The 13759-nt window shown below is 39.6% G+C and overlaps 1 long non-coding RNA gene across 1 annotated transcript; it reads right to left on the bottom strand.

Moving 5' to 3' along the window:
* Window positions 1–2741: 2741 nt before the first annotated feature.
* On the bottom strand, window positions 2742–4274 carry Gm31556. Its single transcript, XR_390002.1, has 3 exons — window positions 4195–4274; window positions 3107–3253; window positions 2742–2904 (listed from the first exon to the last, which is right to left on the bottom strand). It is a non-coding gene; the product is annotated as a predicted gene, 31556 (long non-coding RNA).
* Window positions 4275–13759: the final 9485 nt, after the last annotated feature.

Raw genomic sequence — 13759 nt, forward strand, 5'->3', positions numbered from 1 at the left:
TAATCTATATAAGTGACAAATTGCTCTTTAATAGCTTTTTTCACTTGTTGTAAGGCCAGCAATCCTTCTGAGGTTAGGGACCTAGGGGAGCTAGGATCTCTTTTAGAATATCAAATAAAGGTTTTAACTCCCCTGTAGTGAGTTTTAAATAGGGGCAAAGCCAATTAATATCACCTAACAATTTTTGAAAATCATTCAAAGTCTTTAAGTTGTCTCTGTGAATAACTATCTTCTGCGGAAAAACAGCTTGATCAGTAAGTCTAAATCCCAAATAATTATAAGGATTTCCTGAGTTTGTATCTTTTCAGGAGCTATGTATAATCCTTTTTCAGCTAAGGCTTTTTGTAAAACTCTATAACACAAAAGCAAATCCTGGGGTCTTTTCCAGGCAACCCAGGACAATTTCTTAACTGTCCAAAAACAGTCCTTTTAAAGGAACAGTATTTTTTCTTATGAGTAGCACAATAGCACAAGCAATGGCAAGCTTGAGAATTAATAGCATTTGATGGATGAACAATTTAATGCAATTGTAAGCTCAATATATATATGGATACAAATTAAGCTTGATTATTTAACATTTTAAAACACCATCTACAGCACACAATTTAATTATTTGTGCTGAAGCAGGGGGAAGCTCAAAATAATAAGTGTGTGATCAAATTCACGTATACTTTTCTCTCATAAGAGGGCTGATTTTAAACACAGTAAATGTGATGCATGTATGCATGAATTTATAGAAGATACAAAAACATGTTTAAAAACAATTTTAACTTATCTTTGGGATAATGATTGTCAATTTTATTTAAAATGATGATATGCAATAGATCAAATATTAATATTCTGTAATAACCAAATTAATTGCTGTTTGGAACAAAAAGCAGACACTTAGTCAGGTTTTTAAGACACAATTTGTTATAGTTATTCCAAAATATATGAATTTATCTTACAATTCTTTGTTAGCATCACAGCAGCCTCAATAGGGTCTGAAACTTTACTTGGAGGTTAAGAAGGATGATTTTACGACAATGTTTTCTCTAGCCAAGAAATTGTTGTGAGCACATTTAGTAACCAATAACGAAAATAGGCAGCTAATATGTAATTACCATTGATTATAATTGATAACAACTATGAAAGCTTTCTTTATTTTCTGCAAGGCCTTTTGTTCTTTGCCAGTTAATTTGTGTCTCTCTTAATAGCACCTGACAAAGGCTTAAGTTTTCCTGTGGTGAGTTTAAGGTGAGATCTTAGCCAATTAGCATCTCCTCGAAGCTTTTGAAAATAAAATTTTGAAGCAATTCAATTTTTCTTTCTTAGATTTTCAGGACCGCAATTTTTAGTATAGCTAAAAACCTAAGTATTAAAAAATACTGCATCTGAATCTTAAGGAATCTACCCTGAAGGCAGGGAGAGGTGGGTGAGGTCCCAGGAACTTCCCCAGTCACGGTTTGCAAAACAAAAGAAACATCTCACAAAACTCCCTGAGGCTACTCTGAGCTGAGCTCCTTGTCTACCCAAGGGCAAACATTTCTCAGTTTGAGCACTCTGCCAGAGTCCTGGCCCACAGATTATCCTTATTTTGAAGTATCTTTAAAGACCTGTTTTCCTGGGTTCGCTCCTGCCACATGTAGTTTAGAATGACTCTAACACAGAGTTACTAATTTTAAGCTAACTTTCTATTACAAGCAAAACTCTGCCTGCTCCTTTAAGAGCTGCATTTGCAATCAGCCCCGAGTAGGGCTTTTCCAGTTACACTAGCACTTTTCTAAATTTTTGCATAGCTCTAAACACATACACAAAACAGTAAACAACAGATCTAGACACATGCAACCCTTTCTAGTCTTCTATGAGCAGGCAAAAGAATTAGAAGGATAAGCTTCCATTTCATAAACAAAACTTGGTCCCTCTGACCAATCTCTGGAAACTGCCAGATGTCTCTGGCTCTCTCTACTCCCCAGGGCATCTCCTGGGGAGGTAGCATTCTTCCTAGCACACCTGCTGACCACAGTCCTCTGGTCCTTACAGCCCGAAGGGACAGCTACAAATACCAAATATGCATTTCAGAAAACCTCATCGTCTATAAACACCAGTGAAACCAAACTCAGGTGGATCTAAACTCAGACTGCACTATGTTTCAGAGACACAGGACAAAACACAGACAAGAAACCAACACAACGAGCACATGTTCATTTCAGGAAACATAAGACAGACACTCAGAACAAAGACACCTGCTGGTACACACACAAGAGTGGATTCCCCAATTTTCTCTCTGTCCCTGGGAGAGTTTCAAAATCCACTTTCCTCCCACCTGATGCAGTTTCCAACTGCGGCTATCTGCCTGATTATTAAATCTCTTTTATTAAACCCTTTTATTTCTTTCACCTAAAAAAAGCAGCTTTTGGAAGCTGTGGTCGACTGTCTTCCCGTTGAGTTCTTAGTTCCTGATAACTCACTGCTGATCCTAAGTAAATCTAGCACGTGGATTTAGCACTGTTCCAGCTTAGCCTGTACCAACCTTCTCCAGTACGAATTTTCTTTAATTCTTTACTTCTTCCATGGAGCTCTAAACCAGCAGTGTTTCTTCCAAATGTCCTCTGCCTATCCCAGGCGCCACATTGTGCACCAAATTGTAGGGGCCGGCCTGGGGCTCTCATGTCCGGGTTTGAGCCTTGAAGGCATCTTGGAACTGAAAGAAAAGAGGGAGCCTAGGCGGGTCAAGAAATAATGGAACCAAGAAAACAACTCAGGGATCAAATGTTTAATGGCAGACACACTTTATAAAAGAGGGGGGAGGCCCATTCCCGCCAATTCATGCTTGGAGCCTGGAACTAGCTGCAGGTGATGACGTGCAGGATAGGGCAAAGTCTCTGGAATAGATCAGGGGGGCTTCTCAGCAGGTAACAGTATCTTGAAGAGAAACAGCAACAGTGGCTGAACAATAGAGTGATCTCGGGAGGAAGGCTCCACCCTAGATAATCTCCTTAGTGGCAGCAAGGTCAAGTTCTGGCTCAGCCTGCTTCAGGCTTGTGGGATACTACAGGTCAGAAAACAGATACTCAGAACAGACATGTCGGCCGGCATACACACATTCCAGAGGGGATCTCCTTACCTCCAAGTCGGTTCTCAGATGAGATGGGTGGTTGCCTTTCCCGGCCAATGCACCAAATGAAAGACCCACAAAGTGAGGAATCCCCCACATTCTTACTCAGAAGAGGAGAAACCCCAAATCACTCACAAGAAATGGTCTTGATGCAAACTGCAAGAGAACTTTTTATTTCAGGCATGCTTGGGGCCCACAGTCATACACCACACAGGGGTAGAGGACTGTGGACCCAGGTAGCTGGAAAAGGGGCTATTTAAAGAAAAAAAAACACAACCCAAGGGGGTAGGGAGGGTGTTATTAGAAAATGCCGAAAATACCAGTAAAAAATAAAAAGGGTGTTCTAAAAATCACAAGGAGAAACTCCCTGCTTCTCAAGATTGTTCTCAAGATTTTAATCTAACTTTTGTGGTCAGCCAGTTCCTGGAATAGGGTCACTGAATCGGGCTAACCTACATTCTTGGTGATAGGGGGTCTGAATTTTTTCCTGGTCTTTCACTGTGTACTGGTCCAATTGATCCCAAGGCTTATTTACTACTTCAATAGAGAGCTTCTAGATAGATGGGACAGTACCCTCTATTGAACAAGAAGGAAACCCTTCATGGTGGGTGCTCAGGGTTTCATTGCTCTTAGGACTGGGAGTGGCTGGAGTGGCTACTGGTACCTCTTCCTTGGTGCTACAAGGTCAAGAGTAGCAGAATCTCACGGCCGCCATAAATCTGGACATTGAGAAGATTAAAAGTAAAAATAAACAAAAACAAAAACAAAAAAGAGAAGATTGAAACATCAAATCCTGGTTCAATTCCTCACTGTGGATGAAAACTCTAATCTCCACTTTATTGGGTACCACTCTTATTTTACTGCTTATGCTAAACTTTGGTCCTTGCATTGTTAACAAGCTGATTGCCTTTGTAAAAGAATAAGAACTGGGCAGCTGATGGTTTTAAGGCAACAAAATGAATCCCTAGGATCAAGAGAGGAAGAACATGATCTAGCAGAGCCTTCGTAATAAGGAGAGCTCCATGATTGGAGCTCCTATAAGAAAAACAGGGGAATGAAGGGCCCTAAGGGATTTGCCAGTCTTAACACTCCCCTACCTCTACAGCTTCTTTTCCCTCCTGGGATCAAGGCTAGGCCAAGTTCCATTCTTCACCCAGTTCTTGGGAGGAGCTGGAATATTCTTGAGAAAAACTGCAGAATGTACTGACTGATAGTCACCTGACCCTCTGGCAAGTCCCAGGTAGAGTTCAAATGCATGTCATGTTTTGCCCATGCTTGCTTGCCAATAGCTTTAAAGGTCAATATACTTAGCCAATAAGTCCAAACCTTGCTGATGTAACCTGTGCCCCTAAAAAGTATAAAAACTGCTTGTACTAGCCATTTGGGGTCGCTTTCTAGTCACTTGTCTTGGGGAATTAATTGAAGGTCGGTCGATTCCGACCACCAGAAAATAAACCTCTTGCTTTTGCATCGATCTGTTGCTCTGCTCTTGGTGTCTCACTTGGGGACATCTCAAAGTAAGTTCCACTGACTGAGGGTCGAGTTCTTACAATAGCAGTGTCAGAGGAGATTTTAAAACAGCCTAGAATTGACTCTGTTGTATAGCTAGTAATAGTCACACTTTCACTGATTAGTAATGAAAAGGAATGTGCTGAACAAGAAAAAATACAAAATGTGCAGTTTGAGAAGAAAAATAACTTTCAGGAAATAGAGCTAAATCCTCAAGGAGATAAGAAGTTTAAAGAAAAAGCTGATCCTGGATGGATCAAAGGACTAGTAACCTCAGGACAAGACTCCACCCAGCTAAGCTTCCAACTTGTGAAGAGGAATTCTTAAGTAGTAAAATCTGATGTAGATGTGATATAAAGAGGAGGCCATGTTCCAGTGTAAGACTCTGTTGAGCCTTAGCTTACTGGAGACTCACTGAATGAACAATGCAAACCTGGAAATCGATGCAAAAAGCAAGAGAAATATATTTTTCCAACATGTTGGGGTCGCCTTGCACATGGAGAGAGAGAACAACCATGTGCAGCCCATCCATTTTTCCTTTATAAAGTTCTCCAGGCAGCAGCCATTAGGCACAATGTGATTGGTTTGAAACACATTCGTAGATTTTGGTTACTGGTCTAGCCTTTCCATTCTAAAGCAATTATAAGCTGACACATTTAAAGTGATTTTAAGAACGGGGGAAAGGAAATGTTACTGTAAATATCCCTGAACCTGCCCTATGACACACTAATCAGTTTGCTGTACTGGAAAAAATAGGACAGGTCATCACTATGCTTGGTTTCTAGTGATCTGTATCAACAATGATTTCCAATGCAATTTCTGGCCTGGATGCAGCTAGGTCAAAACCCATATCCAGGCCAGAAATCGCAACAGAAATCAAGGTCATCTACACATGTGTGTTATACCATATTAAAATTGTGAATGTGAAAGAATAGTCACACATTAAGCTGATCCAATCCTCTGAAGATTTTCGTAACTCCTCAAAAGGACACACAGCACTAGAAATGTTATATGAGAATGGCAGTTTGAAAATGATACATTTGGGGATCCTTCCAGTCGAAGCCAATGCAGGGCCACCTTGGATTCAAGCTTGGCGAAAATTCCCAAGGTCCCAAAAGACTCTCCATTCCCCAGGCACCCTAGCATGCCCAGGATCTTAGGATCACTGGTGAGTGGAATGCAACATCAGTTTCAACACAATTGGGAGTGCCTGGAGCCAACAGGGGCAGGGACACAGGAGCCCCCCTCTCCCCCAACCAGTGGTTCGAGTTCCTTCTGGAAAGCTCTGGACTACATTGGTTTGGAACTCAGCAGTCAGCTCCATGGTCCCCAGAGGAGATACCACTTCCAGGCACTCTAACAAACCCAGGATTGTAGGACCCCAGGATCCCAGGGGCTTGGTCACACCAGGATCTCAGAGGAATCTTGACTGCCAAGAAATTTGACACACCCAGAATCTAAAGATCAAAGGATCCCAGAATGACAGGATCACAAAGAAAGCTGGCATCAGAGGAGTTCTGACTCTACCAGGATTACAGGAAGGAAAGGCTCCAATCAGATATACCAAGGGCAGGAAGCACGTGACAAAATCAGATGGCTGGAGACAAGTGTAATAAAAGAAGCAACAGAAAACAAGGTTACTTGGCATTGTCACAACCCAACTCTCCCACCATAGCTAGTGATGGATACACCATCACACCAGAAAAGCAAGATATGGATCTAAAGTCACTTCTCATGATGATGATGGAGGACTATAAAAAGGACATAACTCCTTTACAGAAATACAGGAGAACACAGGTAAACAGGTAAACAGGTAGAAACCCTTAAGGAGGAAACACAAAAATGCCTTAAAAAATTACAGGAAAACACATACAAAAAGGTGAAAGAATTGAACAAAACCATCCAGCATCTAAAATTGGAAGTAGAAACAATAAAGAAATCACAAAGGGAGACAACTCTGGAGATGGAAAATCTAGGAAAGAAGTCAGGATCCATAGATGCAAGCATCAGAAACAGAATGCAATTGATAGAAGAGTAAATCTTAGGTCCAGAAGATACTATAGAAAACATTGACACAACAATCAAAGAAAATGTGAAATGCAAAAATATCCTAACCCAAAACATCCAGGAAATCCAGGACACAATGAGAAAACCAAACCTAAAGATAATAGGTATAGACTAGAAGGAAGATTTTCAACATAAAGGGTCAGTAAATATCTTCAATAAAATTATAGAAGAAAATTTCCCCAAACTAAAGAAAGAAATGTCCATGAACATACAAGAAGCCTACAGAACTCCAAATAGATTGGACCAGAAATGAAATTCCTCTTCTCACATAAAAATCAAAACACAAAGTACACAAAACAAAGAAAGAATATTAAAAGCAGTAAGGGGAAAAGGTCAAGTAATATATAAAGAAAGACCTATCAGAATTGCATCTGATTCCCCCCCCACCCCCAGGGATTATGACAGCGAGAAGATCCTGGACAGATGTCATACAGAACCTACGACAACACAAATGCCAGCCCAGGCTACTATAACCAGCAAAACTCTCAATTACCATAGTTGGACCAAGATATTCCATGACAAAACAAAATGCATACAATATCTTTCCACAAATCCAGCCCTGCAAAGAATAATAAAGGAAAAAACTCCTACACAAGGAGGGAAACTACACCTTAGAAAAAGCAAGAAAGTAATCTTTCAACAAACCTAAAAGAAGATAACCACATGAATAGAATTCCAACTCTACCAACAACAACAACAACAAAACAGGAAAAATCAATGCTTCTTCCTTAATATCTCTTAAGATCAATGAACTCAATTCCCCAGTAAAAAGACATAGACTAAGAGACTGGTTAGGTAAAAAGGACCCAATATTTTGCTGCATACAGGAAACCTGCCTCAGTGACAATGACAGACACCACCTCAGAATAAAAGGCTAGAAAACAATTTTCCAAGCAAAATGTCTGTCAGTTATGGTTTTACTGCTGTGAACGGACACCATTACCAAGACAAGTCTTATAAAAAAACAACATTTACTTGGGGCTGGATTACAGGTTCAGAAGATCAGTCAATTATCATCATGGTGGGACCATGGCAGTGTCCAGGCAGGCATGGCACAGGCAAAGCTGAGAGTTGTATGTCTTCATCCAAAAGCTGCTAGTGTAAGACTGACTTCCAGGTAACTAGGGTGAGGATCTTATACCCACACCCAAAGTGACACACCTACTCCAACCAGGTCACACCTATTTCAACAAGGCCACACGTCCAAATGGTGCCACTTCCTGGTCCAAGAACATTCAAACCATCACATAGTCGAAAGAAACAAGTTGGAGTAGCCATTCTAATATCGAATAAAATCAACCTAAAGTTACCCAAAATGATAAGGAGGGAAACTTCATACTCATCAAAGGTAAAATTTATGAAGATGAACTCTCAATTGTCAACATCTATGCTCCATAAAGCTCAAAACACACATAGCACCAAACACAATAATAATGGGAGATTTCAACACCTCACTCTCATCAATGGACAGATCCTGGAAACAGAAACTGAACAGAGATAGAGTGAAACTAACAGAAGTTATGAATCAAATGGATTTATCATATATCTAAAGAACATTTTTTTCCTAAAACAAAAGGATATACTTTCTTCTCAGCACTTCATGGTAAATTCTCTACAAAATTGACCATATAATAGGTCACAAAAAGGGCCTCAACAGATATAAGAAGATTGAAATAATTCCATGCATCCTATCAGATCACCATGGACTAAGGCTGATCTTCAAAAACAACATAAATAATAGAAAGCCCACATACACGTGGAAACTGAACAACACTGTAATCAATGATAACTTGGCCAAAGATGAAATAAAGAAATTAAAGACTTTCTAGAGTTTAATGAAAATGAAGACACAACAAAGGTAAAATTTATGAAGATGAACATACCCAAACTTATGGGATACCTTGAAAGCTGTCCGAAGAAGAAAACTCATAGCTCTGAGTACCTCCAAAAAGAAACTAGAGAGAGCATACAATAGTGGCTTGACATCACACCTGAAAGCTCTAGAACAAAAAGAAGCAAATTCACCCAAGAGGAGTAAACAGCAGCAAATAAACAAATTCAGGGCTGAAATCAACCAAGTGTAAACAAAAAGAACTATAGAAAGAATCACCCAAACCATGAGCTGTTTTTTTGTTTCTTTTTTTGAGAAAATTAACAAAATAGACAAACCTTTAGCCAGACTAAATAGAAGGCACGGAGATAGCATCTTAGTTAACAAAATCAGAAATGAAAGGGGAGACATAACAAAAGAACCTGAGGAAATCTAAAAAATCATTAGACCCTACTATAAAAGCCTATATTCAACAAAACTGGAAAACCTGCATGAAATGGACACTTTTCCAGACAGATACCAGGTACCAAAGTTAAATCAGGATCAGATTAATGATTTATACAGTCCCATATCCCCTAAAGAAATAGAAACTGTCATTAATAGTCTCCCAACCAAAAAAAGCCCAGGACCTGATTGGATTAATGGAGAGTTCTATCAAAAATTCAAAGAAGACCTAATACCATTATTCCTCAAACTGTTCCACAAAATAGAAACCGAAGGTACTCTACCCAATTCGTTCTATGAAGCCACAATTACTCTCATACCTAAACCACACAAAGACCCCCAAAAAGAATGGGAACTTCAGACCAATTTCCCTTATGAATATTAATGAAAAATACTCAATAAAATTCTCACTATCCAAATCAAAGAACACATCAAAATTATCATCCTTCATGATCAAGTAGGCTTCCTCCCAGGGAAGCAGGGATGGTTCAATATACCGAAATCCATGAACGTAATCAAATATATAAACAGACTCAAAGACAAAAACTACATGATCATCTCATTAGATACTGAGAAAGCATTTGACAAAATCCAACACCCATTCATGATAATTCTCTTGGAAAGATTAGGAATTCAAGGCCCATACCTAAACATTGTAAAAGCAATATACAGCAAACCAGTTGCCAACATCAAACCAAATGGAGAGAAACTTGAAGCAATCCCACTAAAATCAGGAACTTGGCAAGGCTGCCCACTCTTTCCCTACCTATTCAGTATAGTGCTTGAAGTCCTAGCCAGAGCAATTAAACAACGAAAGGAGATCAAAGGGATACAAATTGGAAAGGAAGACGTCAAAGTAACACAATTTGCAGATGATATTGTAGTGTACTTAAGAGACTTTAAACATTTCACCTAAAACTCCTAAACCTGATAAACAAGTTCAGCAAAGTGGCTGTATATAAGATTATTTTAAACAAATCAGTGACCTTCCTCTACACAAACGATAAACACGCTGAGAAAGAAATTAGGGAAACAACACTTTTCACAATCATTAAAAATAATATAAAATATCTTGGTGTGAATCTAAGCAAGTGAAAGATCTATATGATAGAACTTCAAGTCTCTAAAGAAAGAATTTGGAGAAGGTCTCTGAAGATGGAAAGATCTCCCATGCTCATGGATTGGAAGGATTAATATACTCCAAATGGCTATCTTGCCGAAAGCAATCTACAGATTCAATGCAATCCCCATCAAAATTCTAACTTCATTCTTCAAAGAGCTTGAAAGGGCAATTTAACCCAACTTCCTTCCCAGGATTGCAAGCTGGTACAACCACTCTGGAAATCAGTCTGGTGTTTCCTCAGAAAATTGGACATAGTACTACTGGAAGATCCAGCAATACCTCTCCCAGGCATATACACAGAAGATGTTCCAACTGGTAATAAGAACACATGCTCCACTATGTTCATAGCAGTCTTTTTAATACTAGCGAAGCTGGAAAGAACCCAGATGTCCCTCAATAGAGGAATGGATACAGAAAATTTGGTACATTTACACAATGGAGTACTACTCAGCTATTAAAAAGAATGAATTTATGAAATTCCTAGGCAAATGGATGGATCTGGAGGCTATCATCCTGAGTGATGTAACCCAATCACAAAATAATACACATGATATGCACTCACTGAGGGTGGATATTAGCCCAGAAACTTAGAATACCCAAAATACAATTTGTAAAACACATGAAAATCAAAAAGGAAGATTGAAGTGAGAATACTTCATTCCTTCTTAGAATAGGGAACAAAATACCCATGGAAGGAATTGCAGAGACAAAATTCAGAGCAGAGCCTGAAGGAATTTCCATCCAGAGACTGCCCACTTGGGGATCCACCCCACAAACAACCACCGAACCCAGTCACTAGGCAGATGCCAACAAGAGCCTGCTGACAGGACCCTGATACAGCTCTCTCCTGCAAAGCTCTGCCAGTGCATGGCAAATACAGACGTGGATGATCATAAATTAAACAAAGCACAAGGTCCTCAATGAAGGTGCCAGATAAATACCCAGTGAGCTGAAGGGGACTAACGCCCCATAGGGGAATATCAATATGAATTAACCAGTAACCCCAGAGCTCCTTGGAGCTATACTACCAATCAAAGAAATCACATGGTAGAACTTGTGGCTCTAGCTATATATGTAGCAGAGGATGGCCTACTTGGTCATCAATGGGAGGAGAGGCCCTTGGTCTTGTTAAGGCTTTATGCCCCAATATAGGGGAATTCTAGGACCAGGAATGGGAGTGGTTGGGTTGGGGAGCCGAGGGACTGGGGAGGGGATAGGGGATTTTCACTGCGGAAACTAGGAAAGGGAATAACATTTAAAATGTAAATTAAAAATGTCTAATAAAAAATTAAAAAAGAAAGACACATTCACAGGCACAATGCATACCATACTCAACAGAAACACACATTTACATCATCACTTGCATCACTGCACTCTACAAATAAAACACAATCACAAGCCCAATTGGTACCGCACTCTAGAGAAACACATTAAAATATCCACTGTGGTCCTGCTCTATACAGAAACATACATTCTCATGCACCTTACCTAAATAATGCCTGCTTGTTTTTTGCCAAATATATCGAACAATAAATATTCCATTTGGGGGAGAGAACCCTCCTTAAATGGTTTTACTTAAATTTCATAGAAATCATCCTCATACAACATCTAATATTATTTCTAGAATTACAGACTACATACTGCAAAATATACATAAACAGAAAGTACAGAAATATGAACCTCAAACACATGAATGTGTGAGAAACTAACAGAAATTGGTTACAAATTGAAATAACTATGACAGTGAATTAAAAGTAAAACAAGGCAGAATTTCTTCAAAACCAAGTATTCAAGTACAAAATATGCATGCATGCTGTTTTAAAGAAAAATGTAACAGGTATATTTATCATTATGTTATACAAAGAATTATTCCTGTGCCTAATGTAAGTAAAATTAGCTGTACGTTTGGGATATATATATATATATCCCAAATGTATATATATATATATATATATATATATATATATATATATATATATATATATATATATATATCCCAAATGTATGTATGTGTATATATATATATATATATATATATATATATGAATATTATTTATATATTATCTGTAAATTATAAAATATATGTATAATCAAACAAAAATCATTACTGGTGTATATTAATACCTTTATTTCTATGAAGGTGAACATACTGTGTATGTAAAATGACCTATTACCAAAATGTACTCATGGCAAAAATTTGTGATCTTTGTGTTTATATGTAAATTTGACCATGTAAGCTAGGAACACAGTATAGAATGGGCACTCTATGGTTAGTGGTGAAGATTTTTATTGTAGGTAAGAGAACACCCAGAGACATCTGGAAGCATCCAGAACAGTGAGAAAAATAAATGGACATAGGGCAGGAAAAGCAGGATATGGAGCAGTTATATTAGTTATAAGGTAGAAGAGAAGCTGAGGAGTAAAAGCCATGACCTGGACCAGCCTGAGATTTTAGAGTAGAGGAGGGAGTGAGACAGAACAGGATCCTAGCCCTAGCTTTGAGACTTTTAACAAGTGTGAATAGGAACTTAAATAACCTGGAAGACAGCATGGGCTTTGATATGGGATCACAGGTATCTGCCATTTGGAAAAGGAAGGAACTCCTTTTGGCTGCCAAACAAGTTTCTCTAGTTCCTGAGGAACTCTGACTTAATCTAACTACCAGCAATCATACAATATAGTTCAGTTTAAGACTACCTTAGATTCAAGTTTGGACCAAGTGGCCCTGTGCTTTGAGGGGAAAATGGGGTGCCCTCTAACTATTTGAGAAAAAAATTCATAGAATTTCAGAAGCAATGTGCCTGAAGCAAGAAAAAAAGAACTGAGGAACTAAACAGGATGAAGAAGCCAAGAGAAGACTTACCAAAAAAGAATACTGAAAGTAAAAATGTGAGAAAGACTCCAGGCATAAAACAAACCTACCAACAAAATCAATCTAAACCAACCAACCAACCAAACAAACAAACAAACAAACAAAAAACCTAAAACGACACCAGGCAGTGAAGAAACCAGGAAACAATAAAGCTAGGATAACATAAACCAGAGGGCACACTAATAAATACACAGAAAGAAAAATGAGCAGCAGGCTTCCACAGAATCTGCAGGTGGCAGGGGAGTTGTGTGAGCTAGACAGAAGGAAGCACGAGCCCACCAGCAGCATCAGGACAAGCGCAAGCCCACCAGCAGCACCAGGACAAGCGCGAGCCCACCAGCAGCACCAGGACAAGCGTGAGCCCACCAGCAGCACCAGGAAACCAGCAATGGTCACTTCAACTGCTCTGCCACCTGCTCACACAACTCTTGCTGGTGAGCTCTCCCTGGGCTGGACTCCTTCACCTCACCTAGGGCTTTTAGCAGAAGTGGCCACAAAGTGTCTGGAGACCCCTCTGGCAGCCACTATCTCTGGCAGCAGGACACCAGAAAGGGTAGGATAAAAGGTGGGCTTCCTGGAGCGGTGGGGGGGAGGGGGGAGGATGGGACGGAGCCCCACAGGAGAAACTAAGTAGCAGTGGGAACAGGAGCCCAGGGGAAGACAAAGGGAGGGGGGATCTGCAGTGAGCAGCAGGAACTGGGATGTACTTCAGAGCCAGACTGAGGTTCTGGAAAGAGCAAGGTGGAGCCTGGAGGTAGGTACCTGGAAGCAGCCAGGGAAAGCAGAGAGAACTGGGGACAGCAGGCAGGGGAGCTC

This window comes from Mus musculus, chromosome X (assembly GCF_000001635.26).
Source record: "Mus musculus strain C57BL/6J chromosome X, GRCm38.p6 C57BL/6J".
NCBI lineage: Eukaryota > Metazoa > Chordata > Mammalia > Rodentia > Muridae > Mus > Mus musculus.